Source organism: Trachypithecus francoisi, unplaced genomic scaffold (genome assembly GCF_009764315.1).
Source record: "Trachypithecus francoisi isolate TF-2019V2 unplaced genomic scaffold, Tfra_2.0 Contig01580, whole genome shotgun sequence".
Classification (NCBI taxonomy): domain Eukaryota; kingdom Metazoa; phylum Chordata; class Mammalia; order Primates; family Cercopithecidae; genus Trachypithecus; species Trachypithecus francoisi.
In genome coordinates this window covers 314,063-337,369 of record NW_022681443.1, presented here as the reverse complement: position 1 = coordinate 337,369, position 23,307 = coordinate 314,063, and the positions used below count along the sequence as shown (strand labels likewise).

General features: G+C 56.9%; 1 protein-coding gene across 1 annotated transcript in view; it reads left to right on the top strand.

Annotated features, from left to right (window-relative positions):
• Positions 1-1,496: 1,496 nt before the first annotated feature.
• Positions 1,497-23,307, top strand: part of ELFN2 (extracellular leucine rich repeat and fibronectin type III domain containing 2) — a 44,453-nt gene continuing 22,642 nt past the window's right edge. The window contains exon 1 of the mRNA XM_033188667.1: positions 1,497-1,647. The gene's annotated coding sequence lies outside the window, so the exon portion shown is untranslated. The remainder of the gene's footprint in view (positions 1,648-23,307) is intronic.

Below are 23,307 nucleotides of genomic sequence, written 5' to 3'. Positions count from 1 at the left end.
CGGCCCTGGGAAGGTCTCCTGTGTGGATTCTCTCTGGGTGTGCTCCGGGAGGACTGGTGTGTGTGTGTGTGTTTGGGTATAGCGTGTGCCTCCGGAGTGCTTTCCCATCCCTGCTGGCTGAGGGGCTCAGGGTCAATTGTGTGCTCCCAGCCAGGCCTGGGAGCCTTTCCTGGAGAAAGCCGGCCCTGCTAGTTCTCTGCCTTTGGGTAGGGGTGAGGGAGTTGAGACAGTGTGGGGGGTGGGGGAAGGGAGGCCCGAGTGTGTGTTTATTTTCCGTCGGGCGCCGCTGGCTGCCAGCACTTGGTGGGTCTATGTTTGTGAATGGCAATGCCGAGGGGGCTGAGGTGTGAGCCCCTGCCTGCGGGGGAGGGCCAAGAGTACCATCTGGGCTGGTGGGGTGCGGGGCCGGACCGGGAGAGGGGCCTCCTGGGGAAGGGCTGAGTGTCTGTGTGCACGTGTTTGCTCAGATGGAGGCGAGGTTCCTCCGAGGCCCATCTGTCTGGGAGCGCCTGTCTGTGCAGGTGGAGGTCAGCCAGGTACTGTGCTCTTAGGCTGTGTGTGAGCCCATATGGCGGGAAGGTGGGCCAGAGGCATTACACCTGGCTGGGCACAGGCTGGGCACATAGGGGAAGGCGTGTGCCAGTCCTGGCAGAGTTCTGAAGAGGAGAGGGTGTGCCGAGGGCAAGGGTGTCTTTGTTCCCTGGGGCCCGGCTGATGATGGGGTTGGGCGGTGTTGGTGATCCGAGTGACCAACAGGAGAGTGGAGTGGTTGGGCATGGAGGAGGTGAAGGCTGTGTGGGGGCACTGGGTGTCAGGCGAGTGTGAGAGTGTGTGTGCATACACACGTGGGTGTGACATGTGTGACCATGGCTGTGAGTGGGGTATGAGTTTGGGATGTGACTTGGGAGGCACCTCCAGCCTGTGGAGCCCAGTAGGGAGTGTGGGACAAGGTGGAGGGGTGGGTGTAGGGGCCCCCTGGTTCCCAGAAAACTCACTCATCTGTGCCTGCTCCTTCTGCCCAGGGGCTTGAAAGAAACCCTGTGGCCCCTGACCTCTCCCTTGACCCCTGAGCCCATGGGTTACGATGGGAAACCTCAGCCCCCCATCTCTCCTGCCTCATCCTCCTTCTGTCTCTACCTCCATCTCTTCTCCTCTCCCTGCACCATCTCTCCATCTCTGTGCCTTCACGTCTCTGCCTCCATCTCTCTCTGCATCTCTCCATCTCTCCCCACCCAGTCTCCCCCATCTCTCTATCTCTGTCTCTCTCCATCTCTCTTCCATCTCCCTCCATTCTTCCTCTCCCTTTACCTCCTCTGTCTGTCTCACCCTGATATTCATTTGTGGTATATTCGGTTGCCATGGGAAACCCAAGAAAGAAGTGAGTGTACCCTTCAAGACTTCAGCATTTTTCCCTCCTCCCTCCCTCCTGCTGTCCCCCCTCCCTCTCCTCCCCTTCTCTTCCCTCCCTCCCCTCTCTCCCCCTCGCCTCCCTGCAGAAGGAGAGGACTTGGGTGAGGAGCTGCTACCACCCGGGCTGGGCCAGGACCTGAGATCTCATTGCTCCTGCTGCCGCTGCTGCCTGGGGGACCTTTCTGAGACCCAGGTCGGGGACAGTGCCGGAGGGGCCTCCTCTGCTGCAGACATCTGGTAAGGACAGGGTCCTTTTGCCTGTGTGTGTGTTGCTGTCTGTGAGCATAGCTCACATGACCCGGCCTTGCAAACCTGTGATGTGGCCCAGCCTCAGGCTTCTGTGTGCTCCTTCCTGCGGGCCTGGCCCCTGCCCCCAGCCGTGGGCACCCCTCCCACCCAGCTTTCCTTCCACAGGGCCTGTGAGGCAGCCTCCAGAGCGGCAGGCCTGTTGGGGGCTAAGACAGGCCCATTGGGGAGGGTGGGCAGGAAGCCCTTGTTGGCTCAGGGACCCCAGCTCCTGCCCCATCACCCGGTGGAGAGGCTGAGCCAGGCCTAGTTTGCACCCCGGAAGGGCAGGGGGCATCTGTACGCCTGCTGGGGGTGGAGAGCCAGCTTGCAGGGGAAGGCCTGGGAGAACATGGTGGGGGTCTCTCTCAGGTGGGGGTCTTTCCATTGTAGAGAGAGGGGCTGGAAGTGAGCTGGGAGCAGGGGAAAATGCCAGCGGAATTGATATGGGGCCTGATCCTATGTCACTGGATTTTGGAGGCACAGGGAGAGCCGTCTGGCACTAGGAGGCCGCAGGCAGGCAGACAGGCAGGCAGAAGGAGCCGCTCCGTCCTGGCTGGGGCTGGTGGCTGCCCTGGAGAGGAGAGGAGAGGCTGGGGCTGTCGCTGAGGCTGTGTTGGTGGCGGCCACGTGGAGGGAGCTGTTGTCCAGGCGGCGCTGAGTGACGGTGGTTGCCGTGGCGAGGGAGCCGCCTCTGTGGCATTGTGGTCTCCGTGGAGAGAGGAGGAGACAGAGGAAGAAGGCTGGCTGGCTGCGCAGTGTTGGTGGTTGCTAAGGATAGGGAGATGCTGTCTCCAAGGTGCGGTGGTCCCCACATGGAGGGGCTGTGGCTGTCGAGGTGTTGGAGGTCCCCAGGAAAGGGGTAGTGATGGGTGCCCAGGAGGGGGCTTGTGCAGGGTGGTGGGTGCACCCCAGAGGATGGAGGAGGTGTGGTGGGGGAAGGGCTGCTGCAGGGGACTTGGTGTTGCTGTCACAGGCTGAAGTGGGGGTTCTTGGTGGTGGAGGGGTGGGGAGTGAGGCACAGTGGGTGGGTCTGTGCTTATCCTGCCTGCCCTGTGGACGGACTGGAGACCCCGCTGCACCAGCACATGCTTGCTCCCAGCGCCTCCACCCAGCCCTTCCCTCCCACTTCTATGGCCACGATCTTCCCACCTCTGCCTCCTTGAGCCCTCTCGCTCCCCAGGGCCTCTGGTCACATAAGTCTCTCCTCTGGGCACATACTCCTTTCTTGCCCCCAAGTGATTTTGTCCCCATTCATCATGCTTGCTGAGGACCTGTTGACCCAGTGCCGTTCTCTGGGGGGACCACATTGGTACCTGCCTTTGAGGAATCAGACAGGGGAAGTGACTTGCCCAAGGTCACCCAGCAGGCACATTCCGGGCAGCGCCTCCTTCCCTGAGTGCCGGACTCAGCAGGCCTAACTCCTTCCCTGAGCCTGTCTCTCTGGTACTGTTGAGTCCTCTCTCTCCCCCCAGTCCCCAGGGGTTCTCCTGAAGCAGCATTTCGTTCAAACACTAACAACAGGAAGCTGCATAGGAGAACAGCAAATTCTGGGTTTGCATCCTAGCTCTGGTTTTTATGGCGGGGGACCTCTCGCCTCAGTTTCCTCCTCTGTGAAATGGAGATGAGGCACATGCCTCCTAGGGTGGCTGTTATTTGGGCTCCTGGATGTGATGTCCTTTGTGTGGTTCCTGGTATGTAACACAAACCAGGGGGCTTGTGCAGGGTGGTGGGTGCACCCCAGAGGATGGAGGAGGTGTGGTGGGGGAAGGGCTGCTGCAGGGGACTTGGTGTTGCTGTCACAGGCTGAAGTGGGGGTTCTTGGTGGTGGAGGGGTGGGGAGTGAGGTAACTGGGAACCACCACCACCACCATCATTATTCCTTTTTTTGTTTTTTGTTTTTTGAGATGGAGTCTCGCTGTGTTGCCCAGGCTGGAGTGCAGTGGCATGATCTCAGCTCACTGCAACCTCCTTCTCCCAGGTTCAAGTGATTCTCCTGCTTCAGCCTCCTGAGTAACTGGGACTACAGGCACGTGCCACCATGCCCAGCTAATTTTTTGTATTTTTAGTAGAGATGGAGTTTCACAGTGTTAGCCAGGATGGTTTTGATCTCCTGACCTTGTGATCCGCCCACCTCGGCCTCCCAAAATGCTGGGATTACAGGTGTGAGCCACCGCACCCGGCCCACCATCATTACTTTTAAAAATCGTTTTAAAATGATTTCCTGACACGCGCGGGGAAGCCAGATCTCACTAGAGTTCTGTGGCATCGTACCTTTCCCCATGACCCTTAGGGGTAGGAGTACAGTCCTGAGTTCATGGTAACAGGAACGGGGCTGGAGAGGCAGAGAGCCTCCTGACAGGCACATAGTGTACCGGGTGGCTGAGCCAGGATGGAGCCGGGTGTGGCAGGCTCCCTGTCTGGTACTCCTCTCCAGCCTGCCCCAGGGCCTGTGTGTGCACTTTCATCAGGTGAGCCCTGTCCCCTGGTCTCCTTCGTGGGACTTGGGTGCTCTGAGCTGCTCAGCCAGCCCTGGCCTAGGCCACAGCATGCCAGGCATGTGACTGGTGGTGCCCTGAGAATAACCGAGTCAGGGGAGGCCTGTCCTATCTACCCTTTGGGCATCACCAGGGGGACAGGCCAGGCAAGGGACTGAGGGTGATGCCCAAAGAAGGCCATTTGAGAGGCCTGGGAAGTGACAGGTGACTGTCTTTCAAGTGACAAAGGCCTGTGTTCAGATCCCAGCACTGCCACTTTCCTGACAGCTGCCATTGGGCATGTTTCTCCACCTTTCTGGGCCTCAGTTTCTTCACCTGTACAATGGGGATGATAAGAATCCCTACTTCACCTTGCCAGAGCAAAGCCAGGGGACAAAGTAAGGCACAGTGCTTGGCACTGGGAGATGATCTGGGTGGCAGCTACTAACATTTCAGGGTGACCTGGGAAAGAGGAGAGAGGGCTGTCCTGGTTGGCCTCAAAGGGCAGGCTCAGACCTTGGTTCATGCTAGAGACATTCTGACAGGCTGAGGTGTCTTGGGATGGGAAGGGTGAATGTAGTGAGCGCCCTTTGTAGGTGAGACCGCCCAAGGCTGCCAGAAGCATGGGGTTTGAGACCACTAGAGTTAGGTTCATGTCTCGATGCTGTTGTTTATGGGTTATGGGATCTTGGGAACCTCAATTTTCTCACCCACAAAATGGGAGGACTATTAATGGAAGCAGAGTTACTTTAAATGAATGAAGGAATGTGGAAGAGACCTAGGATGCACTTCAAGCTGCACCACAACCTGGTTTCCAGAAGAGGAAGGCAAGGAGCAAGGGGTTTGTGGGGTTTAGAGTAATAACACAGCTGCAGTTTATTGAGCATCTACTATGTGCCAGGCATTTTTCCCACAGGCTCTAGCTCTCATTTGATTCACTGGCCTTTGGCCTTGCTGTTCCTTCCGTGCTCACTGCTGGTCCCCTGGCTCAGTGCATGGCTGTCTCCTGTTCTGGTTAACTGTCACCGCCTCAGGGAAGTCCTCCCTGACCACCCTGTCCTTTGCCCTTGGCCTCCTCCCTCTGGTTTCTTAAAGCCCTTAACACAACTGGATGCTGTTTTATTTGCTTGCTTACTCTCTGCCCTCCCACTGCTATTGAGTATCAACTCCCTGAAGGCAGCTTTTTTTTTTTTGTCTTGTTCTCTGCTCTATCTCAAGTACCTTGAGTGGGGCCTGGCACATAGTAGATGTTCAATAAATTTGTGTGACTGCATGGATAGGTAACCCCACCAACCACCCTGGGAGGTCAGTCTTGTTATTCCCATTTTACACAAGGGGACAGTGAGGCCAGGGAGGCCTGGTAAGTTGCTGTGGGTGCACAGCAGGATGTGAGTGGCAGGCCTGGCATTTGACTCGAGGTCTAGTGCTGTCTTCTGCTGCTGTATATATACCACCTTGCTGGGAGGCCTTGCGTTTCAGGCTAAAGAACTTGCACCTGACTCTGGATGCAGAGTCAAAATCACAGATTCTTAGGGAGTGCTTGTGCCATAACAAACAGCTTTTGGTAACAGCCTGAATTGTCAAAAGAAATCAATCCAGATGCTCACTAGCTGTGTGATCTCAGGCATATGACTTAACTACTGTGTACCTCAGTTTACTTGTCTGCAAAATGGGGATAATATCTAGGCTGGCTTCTAGGAAGCAGTGGGCTTGGAGCTTTGATTTGCGGGCTTGGCTCTGAGGCCTCCTTCCCAGTGTTGCCATTAATGGACTGTGGGATCTTTTTTTTTTTTTTTTTGAGACAGGCTGTTGCTCTGTCACTCAGACTGGAGTGCAGCGGTGCAGTCATGGCTCACTGCAGCCTTGCAGCCTTGACCTCCTGGACCCAAGTGATCTGCTCATCTCAGCTTCCTGAGTAGCTGGGATTACAGGCACATACCACCATGCCAAGCTAATTGTTTTTTTTTTTTTTTTTTTAGAGATGGGGTCTCACTGTGTTGCCCAGGCTGGCTGTGGGGTCTTGGGAGCCTTAACCAGCCTAGTCGTAGGAGACTTCACTGCCAGCTGTAGAGGGATTTGAGACTTTGATTTTGGAATAGGCAACATTTTAAGTGCCTGGGACAAGTCATTTTCTACCTTGCCAGCCTGTGCCCTCTCACCCCCACTTCTGCCAGCCCCACCTCTTATCCCCCTGGGGCAGAAGAGGGAATGGAGAGAGAAAAACCGGTTTGGACTGAGCGCCTCTTCTGTGCTGGGATTTTCTGCCTGTACCCCACCCCGTCTGTGGCCACAGCAGCCCCTGTAGCATGGGGAGTGTCACACCCACTTACAAACGACCAAACAGAGGCCTGGAGAGATCCTCTTCCAAGGTGCAGAGCAGAGATTTGGACTCTGCTCAGAGGTGGCTGCCCACACTGTGTCAGGGGAAGGGAGAGAGGAGGAAGTGGGGAGTGTGGTTTGGGGCGCCTGGCCCAGGCCCACTCCTGGGTCACCTGGGGATGGGGGCTGCTGGTCCCAGCCCTGCCAGGACGAGGTTAGAGTGCCCGGCTCCCAGTGCCAGAGACTGGACCTGGAGGGGCTGTGGAAGGGACAGACTGCTCCGCGAGCCTGACTGCCCACCCCGCTGGCAGCCGCGCCAGTCCAGGGAATAGATCTGGCCTTGTGTGTGGTTGTCTTGGTGCCTTACTCAACACTCCATTTGTTTGGGGAGGAGAAAGGGGGGTCTGTGGTGCCCAACAGAGGTGGGATTCATGGACAGGGCCCGGTGGTGCGGGGGTAGCCTGCCTGGTACTGGCCAGGCCTGGAGGAGCGCCAGGAAGAAGGGAGAGGAGGGGCTGAGGCATGGCCTGGAGTCCTGCTTGGCCCCTTCAGGCAGAGTCCTGCAGTCGGGTAGGGGGCTGGCTGTGTGGATGGAGGTGCTGGAGGAGGGAGTCCTGGGACTTCGTAGTCTTTGGGAACGGGAGTGCCCTGTCTGAGGGAGATAGAGCCTCAATTCCCAGGAGCCCCAGTCTGAGGGTGGAGACACTGTGGGTGTGCTGGCCTCAGTTTGCTTTCTTTCTTTTTTTCTTTTTTTTTTTTTTGGAGATGGAGTTTTGCTTGTCTGCCTAGGCTGGAGAGAAAGCTGAGATTACAGGCGCCTGCCACCATGCCCAGAAAATTTTTGTATTTTTAGTAGAGACCGGGTTTCACCATGTTGACCAGGCTGGTCTCGAACTTCTGACCTCAAGTGATCCACCTGCCTCGGCCCCCCAAAGTGCTGGGATTACAGGCCTGAGCCACCGCGCCCAGCCTCAGTCTGCTTTCTGAATGTCGGAGGAGAGATGGTCCACTGAGTGGAGGGTTCCAGGAGCTCTGGGAAGACTTTCGTTTTTTGGAAGAGGCAGTCCCTGAGGGCTGGGAGTGGTTGGATTGGGGCAGTGGCTGCAGGAAGGTCTGTTTAGTGGTGGGAAGTGAGGCATCCTGAGTTAGATCCCATGCCTGAGTGGTCACAGGTCCCAGTCTCAGTTTGCTTATCTGTGAAATGGGGATACTGCCAGGCTCCTGGAGGGGATGGAGTGAAATAGGATTGGAGATAAGAGTATATGCACACAGTAGGCCCACAGGGTTGCCGAGGGCTGCGTGGTAGGGCCTAAGGAGTTCTAGAAGCTACTGAGAACCCATAGCCCCATCCCTGTCTCCACACTGGGTCACAGCAGCTCAACCTGCCCAGCATAGGAGGTAGGGTGCCCTCTGTGCCAAACTGGGAGGCAGAAATGAAGGGATGTCGGGCCCCTTCCTGTCTCCCACTTGCTGTGTGAGCCTTGCTTGTCTCACACTCTCTCTGGACCTCAGGCAAAGGACAGCCCTTGTCCCGGAGGACACTGTTTGAGGTCTGTGGGGGCACAGACCTTCTCCACTTCCGCTCCTCACCCAGGGCTGGGACTCAAGGATGGAGGTGGGGGCTCTCCAGGGACCCCAAGCATCATCCTGAGAGGAGATGGGCTGCAGAGAGGGGTCGGCACTGGGGTCCCCAATGGCAGTGGCTCTAGAGCCCTTGATCTAAGCAGAGCTTCTGGGTGAGGCCTTTACTGCCCCTCTAGACACTCCTTGGCTTGGGGGTGGCAGGTCAGAGTGGAAAAACTCCCAGGTTGCAGGATGGAGCGACACAGTGATCAGGCCCATGGGCCCAGCTGTCAGTTTCCGATTGTACCCATGACAAGTTGCCCCACCTATGTGTGCCTCAGTGTCCTCACCCATCAAATGGGAATAAAAGTAGTACCCACCTCCCAAGGGTGACTCTATGAAACCCTTGGCGCCATGCCTGGCATGCAGTGAGTGTTCAGGAAAGCTAGTTCTGGGCTTGTTTCTGGCTTTCCTGGTGGTTGGAGCAGGGAGGCAGGGCTTCAGGGGCCATTCTAGAGTCACCTCTGAGGCTGCTGGAGACAGGCTGGGGCCTGTGGAGTCCCGGGTCTGGGTGCTAGGTCAGGAAGTGTGGGGGTGTCTGCCTCTGTGGCCCCTCCTGCTGCCTGCTGAACAGGATGTTGTGGAAGGAGCCGATGGGCTTTGAAGTGGACGCGTGGGTTCCGTCCCAGCTCATTCATATTCATCCGCTGCTGGCCGTGGGGCTCTGGCCCGATCGTCCTCTGAACCTCGGTTGTTTCGCGTGGTAGAATGGGGATTAGGTGAGATGAGGCAGGAAGACAGCAGTATCCACGCCTGCAGTTTCCGGTCAGTGCCCGGCTTGTCCCTCTCCGATTTGGTGCTAGGGCTGATGGCAGAGGAGGGAGGGGCTTTGGGAGTGATTTCCTGGCTAGGTTGAGATGGCAGCTGACCTGGACGCTGTCCTCGGGACCATCTGGGGAGAGGGGAAGCGGGGCCTCCACAGGGAACCAGGACCCCGGAGGGCTGGAGGGTCGGAGCCCGCAGGTCTCTCACCCACTGCCCGCACTCGTGGGCAGGCTGCAGCCCAGAGAGGTGAGGCGCTGGCTCGGGGCCACACCGCAGTGAGTGGCCAGGCTGAGGGTGGAGCCTTGCCTGCTCTCCTCTTGGGCACTTTGGCTTCCTGCAGCCCCTGGGCCAGTCTGAAGTGGCTGCTCTGAGCAGGATCACCCTAGGGCCTGAGCTGAGCTCATTCGTTCTGTTTCTGTCTCTCTCCGTGTCTCTTTGTCTCTGTCTGCCCACCCGTCTCTCTGGCCCTGCCCGTCTGTTTGCCGCAGCCGCCTGTCTCTCTCTCAGGCCGCAGGAGGGAGCTGGCTGGACAGAAGCTGGGCGCGCATGGGCAGGTGTGTGTGTGTGTGTGTGTGTGCGCGCGCCCTCGTGATCTCTGTGCATTTGCCATTTGCTGGGTTTTGGGACACGTACGTGTAAAACAATGTGCAAGTATACAAACCCCCTTATACCTGGGGAACTGACGCATGCTCTCGGTGTGCACAGCAGAACGGAACGGGCCACTGCCTGTTCCCAAGGCCTCCTCCCCAGAGGCTGTCACTGGCCCGTGTTTCCTGGCACCTACAAACACATGTACACCATCTGTTCTTACCCAGGAGGGATTCTCCTCGCAGCTGGCCCTGCAGCCTCCTGCGGCCCCTGACTGCACCCTGAGCACCCTCCTCAGGGGTGCGGCAGGACCTGGGTCCTAATCCACCTTGGAATGGGCTTTCCTTGAAAGGACGTTTCCCTGTTATGAGTGCCTGGGCTGTTTGTACTTCTTCTACTTTCACTGACTTCAGAATCAAATCACGCCCAGCTGTCCCGGGGCATGGGTGGGCTGGTTTGCGGGGATCTGTTTCTAGGGCTGAGTGTGGACGTCTGGGTTCCTCTCGCTCTTGGCTGAGCACTTTAGGCAGGAGCCCATTCTGGCTGAGATTCCTGCCTCCTGGCTCCGTGGGACCTAGGGAAAGGTAGGGTGTGGGGGTCCAGGGCCAGGACCCCTGGCTGTCTCTGGGGACAGAGTACCCAGGGACTTGGAAGGCAGTGCCAGGAGACCACACTTGTTCCCTGCTGTTCTCCACCTGCTGTGTTCCAGGATCACTGGGCATTGGGCTCCTTGGGGCTACGGGGAGCTGCTTCAGGGCCCAGGAGCCTCCCAGTGTCCTTGAGTGCCCACAGGAGTGCTGGGGCCTTCCGGAGCTGGGGGTGGGACTGGGTAGGCCAGTGCAAGGCCCAGAGGAAGGAGGTGCAGGCGATGGAGCAGGGTCTGGCCACTGGCCTGTGGATCTCATCCCTTTAGCCTTCCTCACAGACTGTCTTTCCTGCTGGGGGCTGAGCCTGGACCAGTCCTGGGATGTTTTTGTTCCCTTGGCCAAGCTGGAGATTCCTTAATGCTGTAGGGAGAGAGCGCTGGACAGAGAGTCCTGAGTCCAGTGTTTGAATTGCAGCTCTGCCTCTTACCTTCTGTGGAAGCCAAGGGTCAGGCCATTCACAGAATCAAAGGGAATCATAGCTTCCTTTTATCAACAACACTCAAGTCACACCATGTGCCAGGCACTGTTCTAAGAACTTTATAGAACTTAGCAAAATCCTCATGACAACCCAGCAAAATAGATACTATCACCATCCCTACTTGACAGATGGGGACACTGAGGAACAGAGAGGTTAAGGATCCTACCCACGGTCACACAGCGACTCGGTGATGGAATCAGGATTTGAACCTGGCCATCTGAACCTGACTACCTTGCTGTGTTGGGTACCCTTGGCAATCCCTGGAAGGCAGTTATTGGGCAGGGCTGGTCCAGGCTGGTCCCCTGGTTTGAGCCTTGAGAGTAGTCCAGGAAGAAGGTCCTGGCACATGGTAGGGGTGGCAGTTTAGGATCAGGCCCGATTTGAGTGCCTAGCTGATCATTTACTGAGCAAGTGACTTGACCTAGCGGAGCCTCAGTTTCCCCATCTGTAAAACAGGGTAACAGCCCTTCCTTGGCAGGGCTGTTGTGAGAATTCCATGCAGTGAGGCTCAGGTGCTCAGCACATGGTGGGCCACTGTGAAGGCCCCATGACCAGGTGCAAGGGAGGCAGTTCAAGGGACGCCTGTGCCAGCAGAGCTGAGTATATCCCCTGGAGTGGAGACCCCAGAGCCCGTGATTGGGAACTGATGGGCCCTGGGGCGTGTGATGCCCTGCCCCTCTCATTATCAGGCACATACCTGTCTACCTGGTATATCCATCATGCAGCTGGGCCCAAGACTGGGGACACGGTGGTCATCTGTGTGTGTTTCTGTAAATGTGTGGGCCAGACCGCAGCCCCTGGGGGATCATGCAGACATTCTCATGCACACACTCGGCATGGAGAAACTCGTGAGAACTCCCGCTTGTGGGACCGAATCAGCCTTGGACAGGGTCTCATCCGGCTCCCGTGCTGTGTGCATGAAACAGAGGTCCAGAGAAGGGAGGGGGGTTGCTCTGAGGCCCTCTGTGAGTTGGGATTATCTGAAGTTTAATTGCTGGGTAGGGCCTTTTCTTTTCTTTTCTTTTTTTTTGAGATGGAGTCTCGCTCTGTCCCCCAGGCTGGAGTGCAGTGGCATGATCTCAGCTCACTACAAGCTCCACCTCCCGGATTCACACCATTCTTCTGCCTCAGGCTCCCGAGTAGCTGGGACTACAGGCGCCCGCCACCACACCTGGCTAATTTTTTGTATTTTCAGTAAAGACGGGGTTTCACTGTGTTAGCCAGGATGGTCTCGATCTGCTGACCTTGTGATCCGCCAGCCTCGGCTTCCCAACGTGTTGGGATTACAGGCGTGAGCCACTGCACCTGGCTGCTGGGTGGGGCCTTTTCTGAAAATGCTGCCATAAGCCCTACCTGCGGTGGCCCGGTCGCTTGCCCACATCCTATGGTTCAGTTCTCTACAGAGCATTTTCCTCTATCTGCCAATGCCAAAGCACTTGTTTCTTGATTTTCATGTTTACTCCCTGGCTCCCCCATCACCGTGAAAGGAGCGTGAGGCCAGGGACCTGGTCTGTCTTGTTCACGAATGTGCCTGTGGTGCCAGCACAGAGCCGGCTGCATGATAGTAGGTGCTCAATAAGCATTTTTTGAAGAATAAGTGGCCTTGTGGTCACCTCTGAAATGATTTCTGAAAATCGTGCCCTCCAGCTCGCTTATGGTGCAGTCGGAATTTCAGAGGGGCAAGGACTTTCCCAGAGCCTGAGCAGGGAATTGAACGCAGGCTTCCTGGCTCCCTCTTGTTCTGTGTGCTCATGTACACACATACGACACACACACACACACACACACACACACACACAAGCACACACACATGCACACACCCAGTAGGCTGTGATCCAGAAGCTTCCCTCTGATCATTGCTCAATTATCCAGCCTCAAATTGTCCATCTGTCCTCTTGGCCAAGGCCATGGGCTGCATGCCTACTGGGGCACCTGTTCTGGGCCTCCCCCAAACCCATGGCTGCCCAGAGGATGGGGCGGGAACCCTGGGAAGGTGGGGCTGTCCCGGTGACCACAGGCACATTCCCTGCTTTGCCCAGTGGACTCTGTCTCCTGCTTCTGACCACGTCTCCTTCATCCCACCCTGAAATCCCACCTGCCCAAGCCTCCCGGTCCCCCTGCACCACCACCCTCCCATTGCTGGGCTCTCAGGCTTTAGGGGAAGGAGGTGGCATTTCCAGGGACCAGCTTCCCCCTCAGCCTCCCCCAGGAAGTCTGCCCTAATGCCCGGGAGGATGGTAATTAGTATGAGGCAGGCTGATTAGCTCAGAAATTAAGTCTTTGTTTCCCTCGCTCCCCAGTTTCCCTAATTGAGCAGATGCAGAGTGGGGGACAGGGAGGGGCTGCTAGTTGGTGATGGGGCTGGGGTGCACACGCGTGGCTGTGTGCTTGCTGCAGGGATGGTGGGAGTGGGGGTGGCATGAATGGGAGGCACCGTCTGGAGGTCCCTTTGCTCTCTGCCCTTTCCCTGATGGGGTAGCACCAGGGAGGGCCACCTGGGGTGCATCCCAAGACGCGCAGCCCTCTGGGGTGTGTGATTGAGCTGACAGGCACCACACCCCGGCACTCTGTTGTGAGTGCTTGTATGCAGTCATTCGTCCCCGTGTCCAGCTCTTCATATCCAATCACCGATCATAACTGCTGTCACTTGTTGAGCACCTGCTCTGTGCCATCACTGGACTGGACACCTTTTAGGTATCTCCTCGTTCAGTCCTCAAGACAATGGTGCAGATAGGGGACGCTTGCTTTTTATTTTTCATTTGTTTTGTTATTTTAGTTTTTGAGTTTCACTCTGTCACCCAGGCTGGAGTGCAGTGGTGCAATCGTGGTTCACTGCAGCCTCAACCCCCTGGGCTCAAGTGATCCTCCCATCTCAGCCTCCAGAGTAGCTGGGGCTACAAGTGCGTCTCACTATGCCCAGCTAAGTTTTTAAACAACATAGCTCTCGCTATGTTGCCCAGGCTAGTCTCAAACTTCTGGGCTAAAGTGATCCTCCCGCCTTGGCCTCCCAAGGTGCTCAGATGACAGGTGTGATCCATTGTGCCTGCCCAGGACCCCCTGTTTTTTCTGAAGGGAGGAATGTGGGGCTCAGAGAAGTGAGATGACTTGTCTGAGGTCACACAGTTCGGAGAGGCCAGGAAAGGGTTCAGATCCTGGTAGTCTCATGCAGCCCTATCTCAGGCTAAGGGGACTGTTTGGTCCGGGAAAGGGGATCCTGTGAACACATGGTGGTCAGTCCAGCTCCTGGATGCTAGGTTGAGGCCTTTGTCTTTCTTGTTTGTTGTTCGAGCATCAGCACATCCCCCTTCTTGGGTCATTGGGAGGAGCACTGGTAATAAGTGTAATAATGACAGCAGTGATGAATTCTTTAGTGCTTGCTATGTCCCAGGCAGGTGACCCATGCCTGACTTGTTTTCTTATTTCATGTTTACAATGACCCCGTGAGCCGTGGGGCTGATATCTTCACTATCCCCATTTTACATTTTAAGAAGCTGAGGTGGCCGGGCACGGTGGCTCATGCTTGTAATCCCAGCACTTTGGGAGGCCGAGGCGGATGGATCACCTGACATCAGAAGTTCAAAACCAGCCCGTCCAACTTGGTGAAACCCCCTCTCTACTAAAAATAGAAAAATTAGCCAGGTGTGGTGGAATGCACCTATAATCCCAGCTACTCAGGAAGCTGAGGCACAAGAATCACTTGAACCTGGGAGGCAGAAGTTGCAGTGAGCCGAGATCACACCATTGCACTCCAGCTTGGGCAAGAGCAAGACTCCGTCTCAGAAAAAAAAGAGCTGAGGTTCAGGGAGGTGAGGAGCCTCGTCCTGATTCCACAGTTGGTAAGTAGGGGACCCAGGATTCAGCCCAGGGCCTGACGCCCAGCCCTTCCTTCTTGATCACCACTCCGTGTGGTCTATTACACATGTGAAGTGCCTGGCACATAGTGGGTGCTAAACACAGGTTAGTGTCCTGACCCCCCTCCCTGAAAAAGCAGGTAGCTGGAACTCCTGTGTCTCTGGGGCTCAGCTAAGGATCTGGACCCTCCTCACATACCTATGTGGTAGGTATTGCTTTTATTCTCATTTTACAGGTTGGGGAGTTGAGGCTTAGTGAGGTGAAGTGACTTACCAAGGATCCCATAGCGGGTGAGGTGTTGGGTTCTGGCTTTGAATGCAGGTGGGTGTGGCAGGCTCCTGAGCACCAGCATCCACTCCCTGCTACACCTGTCCCTGAGCGCTGACCCTCCCAGCCCAGGTGTCAGCCACTGCTCTCGGGCCAGCATCTTAACAGCTGTGTGCAAGGGATGCCTGAGTCTCCATCCTCCCCTGTCACCTGCCTCTGGCTGTAGCACATTGCATGTGGCCACCTGCTGACTGGTCACTCCTTTGGGGTGTTCCTCTGACCCCTAAAACTCAACTGGTCCCACCCGGGCTCTGCCTCTGTCCTCCTGCACTGCTATTTGCCCGTTCTCTGAGGCTCCCTGTTCCAGGGCAGGCACTACCCTCACTCAGCCACCCTCCCAGACCCTGGGCGGCATCCCTGAGCTTCCCACTTGGTCTCTCTCTTCATCCTGCCCGACTCTCTTAACCACACCTGACTCAAATCTGCCTTCATGTGCCCACCCTGCTGTCTTTGCCTGCAACAAGTCACCCTCCAGGCCCGTCTCATTGCAGCCTCCTCACAGGCTGCTGGTGCCATTCCCGCCCCTCCGATGCATTCTGAACCCTTCCATTGGTGGCACCTCCCCAGCATGTCACTGGCTCCCCACTGCCCTTGGGCCAAGATCCAGAACCTTGAGATCTGCAAGGAGTTGGCTCGGCCTCGGGCTCCCTCTCCTTCTGACGTTCTATATCTTGATCTCAGTTCTCCTGACCTTGTTCCAGTTCCTCAAAAGTGCCACCTTCTGGGTACCGCGTACATGGTTCCCTCGCCAGGATCACCCTCAGCAAAGCCTTCCTGGACCCCAGGACAGATGAGGCCCCTCAGATGTCCCTGCACTGGGGACGTCCGTCTCTTTCTCCCAAGAGCCCTTTGAGGAGTGATGTTGCCCATTTTGCAGACGGGGAAGCTGAGACTCAGAAGGCGAAGCTGGCAGCCAAACCGAAGGCTCTCTCATTCTGGGGCCTGTGGTCTCCTCAGCGTGTGCAGGTGTGTGTGCACGTGTGCACACGATGGGCACCGCGGATGGCTGTCTGTGTGAGACCCCGTTTGGGCTGAGATGATGATCCTCGCTGGGGAGAGGAGGTCCCAGGTGGTCTCTGGATGCCTGGCCTGCCTTTTCTGCCTTTTCCTGTGGTGGGGGTGAGGGCATGCTCTATGAATTTGGGGTGAGTGTCAGCCCGTCGCTAGACCCTGAGGCCGCAGCCTCCCAGGCCCTCTCGCTTCTCTCCCTTTGCTTCAAAACAAACACGTGCGAGCCCAAACCGCCCATCCAGCCAAGGCACAGATGGAGTCAGAATTAATTAGTCGTGTTGCCAAGGCAACCGGGACCCAGACCAGGATCCAGTCTTCTCTCGGCCCACCCCCACCCTCCAGCCCCTTGCCCCGCCTCACATGGCCCCTCCCCTTAGGGGCCTGGCCCCGCCCTCTGCCCTGGGGATGCCCCTGGGGACTCCTCCTAAATTGGGAAGGTCGTGGTCAGGATGTCTAGGAGCTGGGTTTCACTCTGGGCTTGGTGGGACCTTGGGCAAGTCCCTGCAGTGCTGGGAGCCTAGCTTTGTTCTGCAGAAGGAATGGATGGACAGGTGGACCTGCCTGAGGGTGGGGGGTGGAGCGTCATGGAGTGATATGTCAAGGGGCACTTAAGATTGGTGACAGAGGGAAGAATGAAAGTGGCCTCAGCTTGGGGTGTTGTTGGAGAAGATGTAGCTGGTAGTAACTGGGACAGGCTGGGGCTGTGGCTTTTTCTGCCAGCAGGAGGGGGCAGTTGTAGGCAAGTGGGGCATAGTCTCTGGCCCAGGCCATTCTTGGAGGTGTGCTTAAGTGGAGGATGTGGAGAAGACCTGAAGGAAACAGGCCACCTCTAACCCCCGTCTCCTATGCTTCAGAGTCCCCAGTGCTGTGCTCAGTACACAACAATGCCACCCTAGCTTGGCATGCCTTGGGTTGGCTGGGACGAGGCCCAGGGCATGCTCTAGCTTCTGCTCAGTCTCCTGCCTGGTCCTGGGAGCCACCGAGCCCCTGGAGGCTGAACACCATCTCTCCTGCCACCTGCGTCACTGGCCATTTATTTGCTCCTTCAGCTGCTGGGGAGGCTTCCCTCAAACTGTCGTGGTGGCACAGGGGCTCAGGAGAGAAGACAGGCTGAGACTGGTGGCTACACTCTCGCCTTGGCCCCACAGCCCCTTCCTTGGGAACTGTGGGCAAGTTGCTGCCCCCCTCATGAGCCTCAGTTTCCTTTTCTGTCAGCTGGGCCCAGTGATGCCTCTAATGAGATCACCAGTTGGAAAGGCTTTTGAGAGGCAAGAGCTAGGGGTGGGAGACTCAGATGCTCACCAGGGCCGGGTCACTGCAAGGTGTACGTCTGGTCTGTGTAGGGTGTGGTGGGGCCTGTGGCAAACTCCAGTGGTCAGTTTGGATGGCATCAAAACTCAAATGTGTGTCAACACTGAGTCTGCCAACAAAACCGAACCACAGGCTGCCTTTGGAGCTGCCAGCTTGCCCCAGAAGGCAAACTCTACAAATGGATTAACTGGGGGATATTTAACTCTTCTTTACATAATAACAAGGGCTAACATTTATTGAGGGTTTGCTCTGTGCCAGAGACAACTAAGCACTTTACTTGGATTATCTCCTCTGATCCTCCCAGGAACCCCAAAGCAGGCAGGGTGCAGCTACCGTTCCTACTTTGTAGATGAGGCAATTAAACCACAGAGAGGTTAAGTCAGGAGCCCATGGTCACACAGCTGCGGAGGAGGGAGCAGGACTCACTCCTCGGCCTTCTAATTTCTTATCTGGGGCTTCTTCCTTCAGCCTCCCTAGGGCAGGTTGAAGCAAGGGCAGACCCCATAGGCAGGGAAAGACAGAAGACGAAGATGGTAGCTTTTCCCTTGTCGCCAAGGAGGCTGGGGGCAGGGAGAGGAGAAACAAAATTAAACAAACGAAGGGTGTTGTGGAGCTGGGGAAGAATAACTTATTTTTTATGGGCTTGTTAACATTTGTGAAGTTAAGTAAGCAGGAATTTATACCCTTCGTTTGCATGCATTAAAGGGAGGGCTGCCGGGGCCAGCTCAGTTACTGGGAACCTCAGACGCCTCCCAGGGTGGTGGCCCCCAGGCTTGCATTAGGCAGCTCCTGTGCAGGGATGGTTTGTTTGGGCTGTTTCTAGTCATTTCAGCAGGTCCAGCTGGGGCCGTGTTTCCTGAGGGCCCACCGTGTGCTTGGCATTGGCCTACCCTGGCTGCGGCCTCCTCCCTGCCTGCTGGGAGAGGAGCAGCTGGCCTGAATCCCATCACAGTGGCTTGGCCCTTAGTTCACCGGCTGAATGTTCTGGAAACTGTTCCAAGCCTCCCCAGGGACCTGAGAATGTGCAGGAGGTCCCATGACCACCAGTTTTGCTGCCAAGAGCTGTGAGACCTGAGGCATGTTGCTTTGGCTCTCTGGGCCTCAGTTTCCTCATCTTTAAAATGGGGACAATGACAGTGTATATATACTGCCCAACTGTGTGTCCCCTTCTTAGACACTGCCCACCTGAGATGACACTGGCTGGTTGGGGCGCTATGCTCCCTTTGCTAGTTGACCTGTGTTTTTGGAGACGTTGTGTCTCCAATAGACCTGAGAGCTTGGTGACCCTTCCTCTGGAAGACCAGGCAGCCCCACCTGGCCTAGGCCCCACAGTCCCCACATGTTCCACTTGTAATTCCTGCTCCCCTGCATGACTGCCTCTCTTGGGGCTGTGAGCTTCCTCAGGGCAGTGCTGTGTCTGTTGAGGTCATTGCCAGTCCCCTGCACCTGCCCCAGGACTTGGCACAGAGCCAGGACTTGAGACGCGGTATGGAATGAATGAGTGAAAGAAATACTTAACCTGTGTCCGTTTTCGCCACTTAGGGATTACGAGTCCCTTCCAGGTGTGTAGTGATTTATGGGTTTGAAGGCACTTTCAGGCTAATGCCCTCATTTGATCTCCACCTTTAGATCACCTACAAGAAGGCAAGGCAGGGCCTGTGTTCGGCACGGACTGTCTCACGCTTTCGTTTGTTCAAGGAAATTTTGAAATCCTGTTCTGGGCCGGGTGCTGGGACCCTGGTGGGGAGTGAGGCTGTGTCCTTCCCTCCAGGGGCTCAGGGGCTGCTCCCAACAGGCGTGCCCACCGAGGGTGGGTGGGGAGGCTAAGGGGGCTTTGGGGAGTCCTGGCACTGTTGCAGGCCTCAGGCTCCCATCTGTCTAATGGGTGACAGTGAAGAGGTTTAAGCTCTCCCAGTTCTGCCAGGCTGTGGTTCTTGGTTGTCAGATTTTGTCACCAGGCACCTGCTAGGAGGCCCTAAGATGCCAGGATGGCTTTGCCCCAGCCCTGCCCAGGCAGCCCTGGCCCTCCAGGTGGCTGAGGTGCCCCTCAGGCACAGGTGTGTGGGCCTCGCAGGGTCGGGGGAGGAGGCAGCTGCCCTTGCTGCTACCCTCAGGCCTGTGTCAGTGGGGGCAGCTCTCTGTCCACAGTGGGAGTCTGCCTGTGGACAGAAGGTGAAGTCTGATTGGACCGGGGTGGGGTGGGTGGGGTAGACAAGAGGGGATGGGTCAGCATCTCTGAGTGGAGTGGAGGGTGGTTGAGGCCCCTGACCTTGGAGGATAATAACCCCACCTTCCCTTACATTCTTCTCCCTTGCACCCCCTTGCCCCTCCTGGTTTCCCGGGGACCTGCTGCATGGGCTGGGGACATGGAGGGCCTGGTCTTCGGAGGCAGGGAGGGGTGGTTGCAGGCCTCACCCTGTAGCTTTGGGCAGTTGTTTCCCCTGTCTGTGCCTCAGTTTCCTCCTCTGTGCCTTGCAGATGATGCTGATTTGAGGGTTCAGTGAGTGCTGAGGAAGCATTTGGTCAAGCTCTGCAAGCCCTTCCTTCTTTCATTTACCAGGAGGAGCAAGGCGGCCATGGCGGGGAGGTGGTGGCTGGAGTGAGTGAGTGAGGGGGGAGGTGAAGAAGTGAAGTCTGGAAAGAGTTTGGATACTATTCCAATCTCATGGGAGCCAGCAGGCGGTGAGGGCAGAGGCCGGTGGCCCAGGTGTGCTACGTGGGGGGCTCGGTGGAGGTGGGAGAGGTGGGCCGGTGGTCCCTGTGGTCAGTGGAGGTGGGAGAGGTGGGCTGGTGGTCTCCGTGGTCTGATGAACTTGCTTGCTCTGCCTCCAGGCACTCAGGGGCGGCACAGGAGGGAGCGTATTTCCTCAGCAGACAGTTCTCAAGGAGCCAGTATGGGCCTGGGCGTGAAAAGAGTCCGTGCCCTCAGGAAGCCCACCACAGGGGCAGACTTGCCGGCCAGTCCTTACAGTCCTTACAGGGTGGCTGAGGCCTGGTGGGCTGGAAGGTTTCCTGTAGGAGGCAGCTTTGAGTCCCGCCTGAGAAGCAGCACTCACTGGGCGGGGATGGGGCAGGAGGATACTCCAGGCCTGGGAATCTCAAGGGGAAAGGCCAAGAGGTGCGAAAAGCCTCTCTGAGTTCAGAGAGGGGTAAGAAGCTCAAGTGCCCATGTCTGGGAGTGGGGAGGGAGGATCCAGGAGTCTAGGGAGGAGGCCAGAGGCCCCTGAGCTCCCTCCGGGCCAGGAGAAGGCTGGAGGCTGTGTCTTCCAGCAGCAGGGAGCACGTGTGTGTTTGGGAACAGGCCATGTGGATGCTGTGTTGCAGGAAGGAGCTGGTGGGGGGAGCTGAGGAATTGGGGGGCATGTTTCTTGGAGGTGCTGTTCTGGGGTGGGGTTGGAGGTGGGAAGGTGGATAGGGCAGGAGTGGAGGTAGGGGCCCAAGCAAGGGAGGAGCCTAGGAGATCCCGCAGCAGCTGGAGAGGTGTACATGTGTGCACGTGACGTGTAGATGCGTGTGTGTGCACGCCTGCGTGTGTGAAGGGGGGAGCAGTTTGTCCGGATGGTGTTGGAGGGCACATTGCAGAGACAGGGCCAAGCCAGATCATGAGAGGCCTAAACTGTGGAGCAGAGGAGCTGGGGAGGCACCAGAGGCTTTAGAGCAGGGCGGCGACGTGACTGTACTGCAAGAGGCTTCCTTCAACTGCTGTGCAGAGGATGGGCTGAGGCAGGGTAGGTGACAGTCAGTTAGGAGACTGCTGTGCTGTGCTGGGGGGCTTTACTGGGGTTGGGGGAAGGGGCCAGAGAGGAGCGGGGTGGTGGAGCTCAGGGCGGCTCAGTGGAAGAGGTAGCATTTGATCAGAATGTAAAAGGTGAGAGGTTTGCTTTCTGGAAGTGGAAGGAGAGACACAGCAGGTGGCTGGAACAGTCCCTACAAAGGCTCGCAGGAGGGAGAGGCCAGGCTGGGGGCCAGTATATTCAGGGGCCTTTGAGGAATAAAGGGCAGGTTGGAGTCAAAAAAGAATGTCGTTTAGTGAGGCCCTCCGTGTGCTCAACACGGTCTACCCAGGACTGAGCGCTAGCTCCGCCACCCACAGCTGCCTGGTCTTGGGTAAGGCGTTTCACCTCACCACCTTCATTTCATTGTCTGTCAAATGGGGACCCCATTAGACTCAGCCTCACAGAGTCACTGTGAGGATTAGATGAAATAATCCACCCGCAGCGTGGCCTGGAAGATGTTCAGCCATTATTGGCTGTGTCCTTACCATCTCATTTAACACAGCAACCCTGCAGGGCAGCCTCGCATCCCCGGGGTCCGGTGAAGACATCAGCTCAGAGAAGCTGCGCAGACTGCCGAGGCCGCACATCTGGGAGGGGAACCGAACAAGGATCTGAGTCCAGGTTATGAGGACCCCAGACTTGGTGTTCTTTCCCGGGTGCCCACAGCCTCCCAGAACGCCTGTAAAATGCCCAGCCCGGTAAACTTGTTCCCCTCCTCGCGCTTAGGAAGCTCCTGGATCCAGTGTAAGAAGAACAGGCAGGAGACCAATGCCGATCTCTGGGTTCAGGTCAGCTGCTTGCTGTTGGAGCCTCAGTTTCCTCATCTGGAAGTGAGAGCCCCATGTCCCCTGATAAGGTCACAGGGGGCTCCCGCAAGCCAGCAGTGTCAGCTGACCTTGTGGTCTAGGCGAGACTCCCGGCAGGGTCTCTGTCCACGTTCCTCCCCTTTCTCTGTCCCTCTGCACCTGCCTGACCAGACTGTCCTGAGGGCAGGGCCAGCATGGGAGCCATCATACTGGATGGCTTCCTGATGGTCACAGCAGCCAGAAGGAGCTGGGAGGCCTGGCTGTCGTCAGTCATAATGGGCACACTCAGTGTGGGTGGGGGTGAGTGAGTGGAGACAGAGGCCAGCTGGGAATTACATGCCTGGGGGCCTATGTGGTTCTTTTGCTTTTTCAGTTTTCACTCCCTGGGTGTCTTCTCTGTGCCAGGCTTCTCACTGGGGGCACAGAGGGGACACAGAGGGGCACGCCGTGCTTCCTGGCCCTCTGGAGGGGACACAGTGACCCTTCAATGGGATGCTACTTGGAGGTGGTGAGCATGGGGGTGCTGTGGAGTGGAGTGGTGAAGCCAGACCAGGGATTCAAAGCAGGCTTCCTGGAGGAGGTGATGCCCGAGCTGAAGCTGGTAGGAGTTCACGGTGTTAGTGGTCACCTGCCAAGAAGGAGCTTGGTCTCTGGCCCTGGGGCTGCAGGGAGCCCTAGAAAGATTTTGAGCAGGAGAGACAGCATCAGAGCTGCCCTGCGGAAGGCTCCCTCTGGCTGGAAAAAAAGGAGATCCCTGTGAGGGACAGGCAAGTGATGATAGTGGCCTGTCCTGGCATGGACTTGGAGGCTGGTCTGATCTTCATCTTCCAGTGGGAGAGGCAGGAGTTGATGGGAAAGCTGGGCTCTGTGGCCTGAGCAACCAGGCAGGCGGTGGTGGCCATGACCGAGTGCGATCTGAGCAGCCAGGGGCGTGCATACAGCCACCCTGGAGGAGAGGCCAGACGAGGGCGCCACAGGCCAGGGACAGAGCTTGGAGGAGCAGCGGTGGTTAGTGGGTCTGGGCAGGAAGGGAGGGCCTGGAAGGGGAAGGGGCGTGGCTAGGAGGCCATGGGGCTCAAGGCTGTTGTCCTCTCTGGGTTCAGTTTCCTCACCTGCTGCATGACAGGAGCCCTGGGTAGTGCTAAGGGATCTACCAGCTCTGACCTCCTTCAAAGTGCCCCAGAGAATCTGAAAGTAGATGGCACAAGGTGTGCCAGGCAGGGGATCCTGGCACCCAAGCAGCTCTGCTCCTGGGTTTGGAAATGAGTCTGCTAACAGAGTTGGCTCCTGCAGCATTTGCTGAGCCTCTTCTTCACGCTGGCCCCACGTTGGGGGCTGGGGACATGGTGGGGACACAGCCCTGGTCCCACCCTTGGGGCATGCAATACAGAAGCACCTGGAAAGCCAGGAGTGTTAGCTCACTTTCGGCAGACCCAATCTGAAAATTCAAGCTTTTGATGAGGAATTGGAGGCTGATACTTAGTTTATAAAATAATTCACAGGAAGCTTTCTTTAAATGTCGAAGTCTCCGGTGCATTTGTCTGTCTGTAAATTCCTGGCTTGTCTTTGTCTTTTCCACGGTGTGCCTGAATTCCTAGGCCAGGTGCTCATTGGATGTGAAATGTCTGGTTA